General features: G+C 46.7%; 1 protein-coding gene across 1 annotated transcript in view; it reads right to left on the reverse strand.

Annotated features, from left to right (window-relative positions):
* The window catches only part of LOC127584293 (phospholipid phosphatase 4-like), a 40,277-nt gene extending 28,637 nt beyond the window's left edge, over positions 1-11,640 (reverse strand). Inside the window, exon 1 of the mRNA XM_052040965.1 lies at positions 11,519-11,640. The gene's annotated coding sequence lies outside the window, so the exon portion shown is untranslated. The remainder of the gene's footprint in view (positions 1-11,518) is intronic.
* Positions 11,641-12,008: the final 368 nt, after the last annotated feature.

Raw genomic sequence — 12,008 nt, forward strand, 5'->3', positions numbered from 1 at the left:
GCACACTGTGCTGTACCACGTTGTGACTATAGATTTGCTTCATTCTCTCCCGGCTCTTGAGCCCGGCTTCATCATTAAGTGTTTCCATGAGAGAGGGAGGAACAGAGAAACAGGGAAAGAGAGTAGTAGTAAAGCACAGATCCGATCCAGGACACCTCCTCTACTTGGGAATCTCAGCTTTGTACCCAGGTCTCTTCCATCCTCACCTTCCCACTGCCATCGACCCCGTCCTCACCCACCTCCCAGCCTCTTTGACTCTTGGGCTCGAGAGGGAAATACTTGGAAAATCTGACCATCAACCAGGCACATGGTCAAAACCAAGATCGGGGCAAATCAACGGCCTGGGTTCAATTCTGACCTCTGGTGTTGTCTGTGTGGAGTCACAGTGTCAGACAGCACAGAAACAGGCCCTTCGGCCCATCTGGTCCATGCCGACCAAGATGCCCCATCCTAGCCAGTCCCATTTGCCAGCATTTGACCCATAACCTTCTAAACCTTTCCAATCCATGTACCTGTTCAACTGTCTCTTGAAAGTTGTTTTTGTACCTGCCTCAACTTCCTCTGGCAGCTCTTTCCACATGGATACCACCCTTTGTGTAAAAAAGTTGCCATTCATGTTCCTCTTGAATCTTTCCCCTCTCACCTTAAACCTATGCCCTCCAGTTCTTGATACCCCAACTGTGAGCAAAAGACTTGAGTGCATTCACCCTATCTATGCTCCTCATGATTTTATACACCTTTATAAGATCACCTCTCAGTCTCCTAAGCTCTAAGGAATAAAGTCCCAGCCTGTCCAACCTCTCCTTATAACTCAGTCCCTCAAGTCCTGGTGGCATCCTTGTAAATCTTTTCTGCACTCTTAATGATATATTTCCTATAGCATCGTGACCAAAACTGTACACGTGCAGCCTCACCAGCGTCCTATACAAACACACTATGACCTCCCAATTATTATACTCAATGCGCTGACTTATGAAGGCCACCGTGCCAAAGGCCTTCTTCACCACTCTGTCTACCTGTGACTCCACTTTCAGTGAACCATATACTTGTACTCCAAGGTCCCTCTGTTCTATAACACTCCCCAGGGCCCTGCTGTTCACTGTGAAGGTCCTACCTGGATTTGATTTTCCAAAATGCAACACCATGCACTTATCCGAATTAAGCTCCACATTCCAATTAGCACGTTCTCCATTTGATCCCTGAGATTGCCCCCGGATGTTCCGGTTTACTCCCACATCCTTAAGACATGTGGGTAGGTAGATTGATTGGCCGCTGTAATTTGCCCCTTAGCTAATGGGACCACTGGGGGGAGTCGATGGGCATGTGACAGAGAAATTGGGGAATGGTATTAATGGGATTACTCTAAGAGACAGAATAAATTTGATGGGTCACATGACCTTCCAGGTTGTAAGAGAACACCACAAACAGGCCACCTACATCTACAGCTGTAGAAAGTGAGACAGTAATAGGAAATGAAATGACAGATTAAACTGAGAGAGGGACAATAGACGGTGCATTTCAGGAGGGAAATGTGTGAGAAGGAACAGAGAGCAGCCGAGTACTTGAAATAGGAACACAAAGGGAAATACGAGATGAAATTCTGCACCTCAAAACTCTGCACAGTCAGCCTGCCAGACAGTGCTGTTTCTGGGTGAGGTCACAGTGTGGGAACACAGTGATGTCAGGGCCCGCTCATGAATCCATCACAATAGGGAAGAGAAAATGCAAAATAAGTCAAGACGTCACTGAGACAGATTATCTGGTCATTAGCACAATTGTGGGAGCTTGCTGTGTACAAATCGGATGCTGCATTTCGGACTTCACTACAGTGACTCCACTTCGAAACTACATCTCTGGTGGTAAAGGGCTTTGGGGGGTCCTGCAAGGAGCCTGAAAAATGTCTTAGGAATTCTTTCTCTTCACTCCCTCCACAGAAGATAAACTTCTGCACAGCGCTGATTGCAGCTGTACATTCACAAACAGTTACATCAGCACCTTAGGCAAATAATTGATTGACAGATCATGGAATCATGAATCCTTGTTGTCCACAGGAATGGTACCGGAGGACTGGAGGGTGGCAAATGTTGTCCCCTTATTCAAAAAAGGTAGTAGGGATAGTCCAGGGAATTACAGACCAGTGAGCCTTACGTCTGTGGTGGGCAAGCTGTTGGAAAGGATTCTAAGAGATAAGATCTATGAGCATTTAGAGAATCATGGACTGATTAGGGACAGCCAGCTTGGCTTTGTGAAGGGAAGATCATGTCTCACAAGCCTGATAGGGTTCTTTGAGGAGGTGACCAGGAAGATTGATGAGGGTAGTGCAGTAGATGTGGTCTACATGGATTTTAGTAAGGCGTTTGACAATGTTCCACATTGTAGGCTTCTTCAGAAGGTCAGAGGGCATGGGATCCAGGGAGGCTTGGCAGTGTGGATTCAGAATTGGCATGCCTGTAGAATGCATAGGGTTGTGGTGGAGGTAGTGCATTCAGATTGGAGGGCTGTGACTAATGGTGTCCCACAAGGATCGGTTCTGGGACCCCTACTTTTCGTGATATTTATTAGTGACTTGGATGAGGGGGTAGAAGGGTGGATTAGCAAGTTTGCAGATGACACAAAGGTAGGTAGTGTTGTGGATAGTGTGGAGAACTGTCAAAGCTTGCAGAGGGATATTGATAGGATGCAGAGCTGGGCTGAGAAGTGGCAGATGGATTTCAATCCAGAGAAGTATGAGGTGGTACACTTTGAAAGGACAAACTCCAAGGCCGAGTACAAGGTTAATGGCAGGATTTTGGGTAGTGTGGAGGAGCAGGGGGATCTGGGGGTTCATATCCACAGATCACTGAAAGTTGCCTCACAGGTGGATAGGGTAGTTAAGAAAGCTTATGGGATGTTAGCTTTCATAAGTTATGGGATGGAGTTTAAGAGCCGCGAGGTAATGATGCAGCTCTACAAAACTCTAGTTAGACCACAATTGGAGTATCGTGTCCAGTTCTGGTCGCCTCATTATAGGAAGGATGTGGAAGCGTTGGAAAGGGTGCAGAGGAGATTTACCAGGATGCTGCCTGTCTTGGAGTGTATGGATTATGAGGAGAGACTAAGGGAGCTAGGGCTTTACTCTTTGGAGAGAAGGAGGATGAGGGGAGACATGACAGAGGTATATAAAATATTAAGAGGAATAGATAGAGTAGACAGCCAGTGCCTCTTTCCCAGGGAACCAATGCTCAATACAAGAGGGCATGGCTTTAAGGTAATGGGAGGGAAGGTCAAGGGAGATATCAGAGGGACGTTCTTCACCTAGAGAGTGGTTGGTGCATGGAATGCGCTGCCTGGGGTGGTGGTGGAGGCTGATACGTTGGTCAAGTTCAAGAGATTGTTAGATAAGCATATAGAGGAATTTAAAATAGGGGGATGTGTGGAAGGAAGGGGTTAGATAGTCTTAGGCGAGGTTTAAAGGTTGGCACAACATGGTGGGCCAAAGGGCTTGTATTGTGCTGTACTGTTCTATGGTGTTGGGATCTACCACCTTGACTAATGCCACCCCACTCCCAGCACATATCCACACGTTGCTGATTTTCAATAGCCTCCTGTCTTCCTCTGGAAATTCATCTAAGCCCAGTGCCTTTCCCCTTCTCCCTCTCTGCATTGGGAAAACCTTCCTAAAACTCACCTTCAACCAACATTTCGTCGACCTGCATCTCCCCGTTACCAGTCACTTCAACTCCCCCTCCCAAGCTATCACTGACATTACAGTCCTCGGCCTCCTCCACTGCCAGGAGAATTCCAAGCGCAAACCGGAGGAACAGCACCTCATTTTCAGTCTTGGAACCTTGCAGCCTAACGGCATGAACATTGAATTCTCCCACTTTAGGTAATCCCCACAACTTCCCCCCCCCCGACCACGCTTCTTCTCTTCTCCCCCTTCCTAGCCTCTTTTTTCCCTCTCTCTCCTTACCTTTGACTCATCCCCTGGTGGATCTGCTCTCCCCTCCTCCCCCACACCTGCCTATCACTGTCTCTTACCTGCATCTACCTATCACCACCCTGTGCCCACCCCGCCTCCCCTCTTTTGTCCACCTATCACTGCTCTGCTTTTCCCTCCTATATACTGGGCTTCCCCTTTTCCTATCTTCAGTCCTGAAGAAGGGTCCGGATCCGAAACGTTAACCATCTGTTCTTCTCCACAGATGCTGCCTGACCTGCTGAGTTCCTCCAGCATCGTCGTGTTTTTCATTGCCTTTTCACTGGGACTAATTACATAACCCTAAGACTGCTTCACCACTGTATCCACATAAAGATACCCACAAATGCAAGTTTTGCTGCTATTGACTGTAAGGTACCACATGACATACGTGGGCAGCACGGTGGCGCAGTGGATAGAGCCGCTGCCTCACAGCGCCAGAGACCCAGGTTCAATCCTGACCTCTGGTGCTGTCTGCGGGGAGTTTGCACGATCTCCCCGTGACTGCGTGAGTTTCCTCTGGGTGCTCCGGTTTCCTCCCACTTCCCAAAGACATGTGGGCTGGTAGGCTAATTGGCCACAGGAAATTGCCTGTAGTGTGTCAGTGAGTGTGGGCATATTGGGGGAAAAGAATGGGATTAGTGTCGGATTAGTGTAAATGGGCGGTTTGATGGTTGGTGTGGACTCATGGGGTAGAGGGGCCTGCTTCCGTGCTGTGTGATTCCATGACAATGGCAGGATTTTCAGCCACACACTCATACCACAGTAGTAGAAATAGCAAATCTTACACAAGGCGACCATCACCGTCCCAAGTCATGCCACTGAAATGTTTTCAAGCAGAAATTTGGTACTGAGCCATATAAAGAGGAACGAGGGCAAGAGAGCAAAGGCTTGGACAAAGAACACAAAAAAATAGCAGCAGTAGGCCACTCTCCCCTCAAGCCATTCAACGTGATCATGGCTGATCTACACTGGCCTCAACTCCCAGATCCCCACAGCCCTCAATCCCTCGATTTTTCAAACATTCACCTCCCGCCACTTTAAATACTTCCAATGATCCAGCCTCCACAATTTTGCGAGACGGTGAATCCCAGAGATTCATCTCCCTCTGTGAGAAGAAAGTTTAACGTACTGTGGTTATCAGTCACCAGCCCCTTTCTGTCCCCTCATTCGAGATTCTCCCACTGGTGAAAACGTCTCAACAACAACCCTGTCATGCCCCCTTGGGATTTTATATGTTTCAAGGGAGATTTTAACAAGCATTTTATCTTTCTTTCTTTTTACAATATTTTCATTAATTCCACAAAAAAAATACAGAGTACATGCATCGGAGAGGATAAAAATACTACTGAATACATTGTGTTAAATCATACTTGAGATCACAATACTCTAAATTAATAATCACATGTAATAGTTAGTTAATAAAGAAAAAATTGGAATAATTTTATTATAACTTTATTATTAAAAAATCTACACCCACTACCAGAAACCGAAGCTGTTTGCTGAAAGACCCTTGAGACATAACGATATCAGCCAATATCTGTACTTTAGTTACCAAACCAAAGGTTTTGAAAATAATTCAAAAAAGGTCCCCACAGGATTTGAAAGTCCAAGTCAGATTCAAGAATTGAACAACGGATCTTCTCTAGATTCAGGTATGACATAACATCCCATAACCATTGAGCAGGAGTAGGTGGAGTAACTTCCTTCCATTTAAGCAACACAGCCCTCCTGGCTATAAGAGAAATAAAAGCCAGAATATGTAGATCAGAAGCCTCCAAAGTTAAATCAGCATTTTATCTTTCAAATTTCTTTACGACATGGAAGGAAACCATTCAACCCATCAAGTTTATGCCAGCTCTGAGGGCAATCCCATTCTCCCACTTATTTCCACTTATTCTTTTTCACATGTCCGTTAAATCACCTTTAAGTCTCCAAATTCACCACACAGCTATAGAGCTGATCTATGGTAACCGATTAACCTTCCCCGGGTGCACCAGTTTTGTTGGAGGAAACTGGAGCACCCGGGGGAAGCTCACAGGGGAGCACACAAACTCCGTGCAGCCAGAACCGGAGGTCAGGATTGAACTCAGGATGCTGGAGCTGTGGGGCAGTGGTACTACCTGCTGCAGAACAGAGGAGAGAGATGTGTATAATAGAGACATTTAGGGAGGAAATTCCAGAGCGTGGGGCACAGACAACCGATGGGAGAAAAGGTACAGCAATCAAAGTCACACACCAGTAAAGCCCAGAATCCATGCCGTGCAGAAAGTTCTCTGGTTAGAGGAGGCTTCTGAATCAGGGAGATGTGAGGGGAGTTGGAATTGAAGAGGGGAGGGGGGGGGTAAGAATCTTAAGACTTGGATGTTTCTTAACCCAGAGACGAAGAAGGTTAGAAAACACAGGGGTGATGAGCTTTGTCGAACTCTGGTTAGGCCATATCTGGAGCAATGCACTCATTTCTGGTCGCCCCATTACAGCAAGGATGTGGAGGCTTTGGAGAGGGTGCAGAGGAGGTTTACCAGAATGCTGCCTGGATTACAGGGCATGTGCTATAAGGAGAGGTTGGACATGCTGGGGTTGCTTTCTCTGGAGCAGCGGAGGCTGAGGGGAGACCTGATAGAGGTTTATAAAATTGTGAGAGGCATAGATAGACTAGACAGCCAGTACCTTTTCCCCAGGGTCAAAATGTCTAATACTCGAGAGCATGCATTTAAGGTGAGAGGGGGAAAGTTCAAAGGAAATGTGTGGGGCAATTCTTTTTGCACAGAGAGTGGTGGGTGCCTGGAATGCGTTGCCAGGGGTGTTGGTGGAGGCAGATACGATGGAGGTGTATAAGAGGGTCTGAGAGAGGCACATGAATAAGGGGAAAGTGGAGGGATATGAACCATGTGCAGGCAGAAAGGATTAGTTTAAGATATCTTTATTAGTCACATGTACATCGAAACACACAGTGAAATGCATTTTTTGCATAGAGTGTTCGGGGGGCAGCCCGCAAGTGTCGCCACGCTTCCAGCGCCGACATAGCATGCCCACAACTTCCTAACCCGTACGTCTTTGGAATGTGGAAGGAAACCAGAGCACCCAGAGGAAACTCTCGCAGACACGGGGAGAACGTACAAACTCCTTACAGACAGCAGCTGGAATTGAACCCGGGTCGCTGGCGCTGTAATAGCGTTACACTAACCGCTAATTTAATTAGGCATCATTAGCTTAATTAGTTTGGCACAACATCATAGGCCAAGGGCTTGTTTCTGTGCTGTACTGTTCTGTGTTCTGAGTGAACGCGACTTATCTATGTTAAGATCTGGGCCTTAATGTTGTAGATGAGGTGAATTCTGTGAGGCTGGCCGGGAGTACTTTGGAATAGTCAAGTCCAGAGGCAACAGAGGTATGGATGAGGAGTTCAACATCAAATGAGCCGAGGCAGGGGTGAGACCAGAACCACTAGTTATGTCCACGACCATAAGTCATGTCAGTCCATTGTACTGTTCCAAACAGGAGTGGCCTTGAAGCTGTTTTGCACCGCTGTAGGAGTAACCTTGCCCAGTATTCAGTCTCTGCGTGAACAATGAAGTCCCGTTTTCAGAGCCTTGCACCATTTGTCAGTCCAGTACATCAAGTCCAATCTTTCAAGGGCACACAAATCATTGCAGCAAGAGATAAAGCAAGGTTAATGGGCAGCACTATTACAAGGCCCACGTCCAGCAGCTGTGAAGGACGAGCCTTGTTTCCATTGACATTAATGTGTTGCAACATCTGACTTTTCGGGGGAATTTCTTCTGGGCTGATGAAAGTGACAGGAAGGAAAAAGAACCTGCAAGAATTATACGGAGGGAAATGGTTTGTAAAAAGTGCAGCAAGGTATTGGTCAAAGAGATGTTGTCTGTGGAGGATGAATAAATGACTGCTTCATCAACCAACTGAATGGAAGAGTCCATGCTCAAAACCAAACTAATTCTCTCCATGAATTGACAGCTGACAGTTCTGGATCAATGTCTCCGAGTCATAGAGTAATAGAAATCTACAGATGGAGGTAATCTCGGCCCATGCAGCTGAATAAACTGATCCCACTTCCCAGCTCTCTGCATTTAGCCTTGTAGGTCATGGTACATCGTCCAATCATATATGTCTTTATAAATAATATATTATGCTTTCAAAAAATGAATTCCAGAGACCCACCCCTTTTGGGTGAAATAATTTTGCTTCAACTCCCCTCTGATCGTTCTACCGATTGCCTTTAAGTACTATCCCATGGTTACTGATGTCTATCAAAGGGAATAGTTCCTTCCTGTTCATCTTATCTCAGCCTCCCTTAATTTTATAAGAAACAACTACCTTTGCTAGGATCTTCTGAAGAACATGACTTTGTGACACAGAATGGGAAAATTTAGCTGGAAGATGACCAGTATTAGAGATGCAACAAACAATCTGCTGGAGGAACTCAGCTGGTCGAGCACCATCTGTGGGGGGAGGGGTTAGGAATTGTCAATATTTCAGATTTCAGTACCCTTTCCCCCCACGGATGCTGCTCGACCTGCTGAGTTCCTCCAGCAGATTGTTTGTCGTTCCAGATTCCAGCATCTGCAGTCTCTTGTGTCTCTAGTATTTGAGACATAATACTAGAACCTTATCTAGGCCAATCTAGAATATTAAATCTTATCTCACTTGCCAACACTTCCATTTCACCTTAAGCTATGACTGAGATGGACCATCTCTTTGCAATTCAATGTTGTCAAATTCAGATTATTTAACCTATATCTTGCATGAAAATAAAACTCTTGAGCGAAGAAATAGCAGTCCAGTTCTTACAACCCCATCACACTAGATCACAGCAGTGAGCTTTATACAGGAATCCTGGCAAAAATGAACCAGCATCTTAATTTGGTCATTAATTGGAGACCTGATTAAAGTGAAGCAACAGAATGAACGTAGAAGAACATAAAACCATTTCTAGATGCTGAGGTGAAGCTGCAACCATTAGGATCTGTGCTTGGATCCACAGACATCACATCAGTCATTTCAGAGCTTGTGCACTACCTCATTATGATCTTTCACCAGAATGGGAAGATAAACGAATCCAGAGGCTGAGAAAGTTGCACTGATTTAAAAGATCAGCTGTGACCTTATTGAATGCCTGACCAGGTACAAGGATGGATGACCCTTGCTTCTATTTCTGATGATGTTATGGGGAACACCATTCACAAAAAACTCATCTGGGACATCCACCAAAATGTAACACCAGGTCAGAGGCTGCTCCCAACACCTCCAAACACCCCAAAGGCGCTCAACCCATGCAAGTAGCTTGACAGAATACTCTCTGTTTGTAGCTGAGTGCAGCTCCAAAGCCAATCAAGAAACTCTACAACACCGGAACACAACACCCAGAACACTCAGAAGTGGCAGATGGAGTTCAACCCGGATGAGTGTGAAGTGATACACTTCGGGATATCGAATTTGAAAGCAGATTACAAGGTTAATGGCAGGACTCTTAGCAGTGTGGAGGAACAGAGGGATCTTGGGGTCCATGTCCATAGATCCCTCAAGGTTGCCGTGCAGGTCGATAGGGTTGTTAAGAAGGCGTATAGAGTGTCGGCCTTCATTAGTTGGGGTATTGAGTTCAAGAGCCGCGAGGTGATGTTGCAGCTCTATAGGACTCTGGTTGGACCACATTTGGAGTATTGTGTTCAGTTCTGGTCGCCTCATTATAGAAAGGATGTGGAAGCTTTAGAGAGGGTGCAGAGGAGATTTACCAGGCCGTTGCCTGGATTGGAGAGCATGTCTTATGAGGATAGGTTGAGTGAGCTAGGGCTTTTCTCTTTGGAGAGAAGGAGGATGAGAAGTGATTTGATAGAGGTGTACAAGATGATAAGAGGCATAGATCGAGTGGACAGTCAGAGACTTTTTCCCAGTGCGACAATGGCTAAGACGAGGGGACATAATTTTAAGGTGATTGGAGGAAGGTATAAGGAGGATGTCAGAGGTAAGTTTTTTTACACAGAGAGTGGTGGGTGCGTGGAACGCACTGCCTGCAGAGGTTGTGGGGGCAGATACTTAGGGCCATTTAATAGACTCTTAGGTGGACACGTGAATGATAGAGAAATGGAGAGCTATGTGGGAGGGAAGGGTTAGGTAGACCTTAGAGCAGGATAAAATGTCAGCACAACATTGTGGGCCGAAGGGCCTGTACTGTGCTTTAGTTCTATGTAATGAAAACGATTTGATTGGCACCCTAAATATTCCATGTTTTGTCAACTATATATTTTCCATTTGACAAAGAAAGAAGCCATTTCAGCTGATCCAGTCTGTGCCAATTTACAGAGTAATCCAACTCCCTACTACTTTTTCCTAAAGTAACTCGCAAAAAGCTGGAGGAACTGGACGGGTCAGGCAGCATCTGTGGAGGGAAGTAGACAGTCGGCATGTTGGGCCGAGTCCCATCATCTGGAATGAAAGGTTGAAGGGAGGTAACCGGTATAAAAATGTGGGGGGAAGGGGTGGAGCAAGAGCTGGCAGGCAATAGGTGGATCCAGGTGAGGACAGGTGATAGGTAGATGGGGAAGGAGAGAGTGGGAATGGTGTCAGAAGCTGGGAGGTGATAGGTGGAGGAGACAAAGCACTGAAGATGATGGAATCTGACCGGAGAGGAAGGTGGAACATGGAGTAAATCCATACGTCCGAGGCCATCAACCACCCTCTCATTCCTACATTATACACTAATCCTAATGCTTTCCTCCTCACCTTCCCATCAACTGTCCCGGAGATTCCACCCCTCACCTCCACACTCGGGGCAATTTACAGCTCCCAACTAATGTACCAACTCGCACATCTTTGAGAAGTAGGATGAAACTGGAGCACCCGGGGGAAAACAGTTACTTGCCTGGGATAAGATATCTTTATTAGTCACGTATACATCGAAGCACACAGTGAAATGCATCTTTTGCGTAGAGTGTTCTGGGGGCAGCCCGCAAGTGTCGGCACGCTTCCAGCGCCCACATAGCATGCTCACAACTTCCTAACCCGTACGTCTTTGGAATGTCCTGGCAGCTGCACCCAGAGCCACGACCTCTGCCACCAGGATCAATAGGAACAACTTACAGAATCCTGACTTGGAAATATATTAAAGTCCCTTCACTATCGCTGGGTCTAAGTCTTGGAACTGCTCACTCAGCATGACTGCGGGAATACCTTCATCACAAAACCTGCAGTAGTTCAAGAAGGCAGCTCACTAACGCCTTTTCAAGGGTAATTAGGTAGGCGTAATCAATTCCAATCATGCCGCATCCCAAGAAATTGATCAGTACAGCTCCTCCCCGTGTTATGAACACCCGACTTGTAGACACCCCGTACAGACAATCAAGCGTTTGGGAGACGGGCAGGATGGATGAGGGTGGATTTGTTGGCTGCTGCTGGGCTGCAGGAGTCTTCTGCCGGGTGGGAATGGGGCATTTCTGCCTGCCTTCTCTCCCCACCCCAGCCCCTCCACCCACGAGCCACAACAACCAGGGGCTGGGCGGAGCCGAGCAGAGGCGGGAGCACCGAGCAGACTGTCTCACTCACCGAATCAGTGAGGCCGGCTGGCGGCTGCTCGCCCCGCGCCTCCTCGCTCTCCATTCGCCGCTGTTTCTGTGATCCTCTCCCACGCACTGTTGTTGCTTGCTTCTGATCTATGAACAGTTCAGGTTACAAACAGTTCTGAGGAACGGAACCTGTCGTAACCCAGGGACTTCCTGTAAGTAATAATGCAATAGATATAAAGCAGCAGAGGATGTGATGGTGCAAGGTGAAAGAGGGTGTTGGGAAAGAAGGTAAACCAGGGCCCGGGGCATGTGAGTAGCCACAGCTCCCACTCCCATCAACCTTCCTGCAACTTGGAGGTTAGGCTAATTCTGAAAAATCCACGGCAAGTGAAAGGTTGTGAAAGGTGAGTCATCATATTTAACAGAAAGTCTTGGTTCATTATAAGTGAACACATTTGCTTTCATTCTTCTCCCAAGATCAGGGTTACACTGGAAATAATCACAACCAATGCATCTTAGCATCAGTCCTA

This window comes from Pristis pectinata, chromosome 29, assembly GCF_009764475.1.
Source record: "Pristis pectinata isolate sPriPec2 chromosome 29, sPriPec2.1.pri, whole genome shotgun sequence".
NCBI lineage: Eukaryota > Metazoa > Chordata > Chondrichthyes > Rhinopristiformes > Pristidae > Pristis > Pristis pectinata.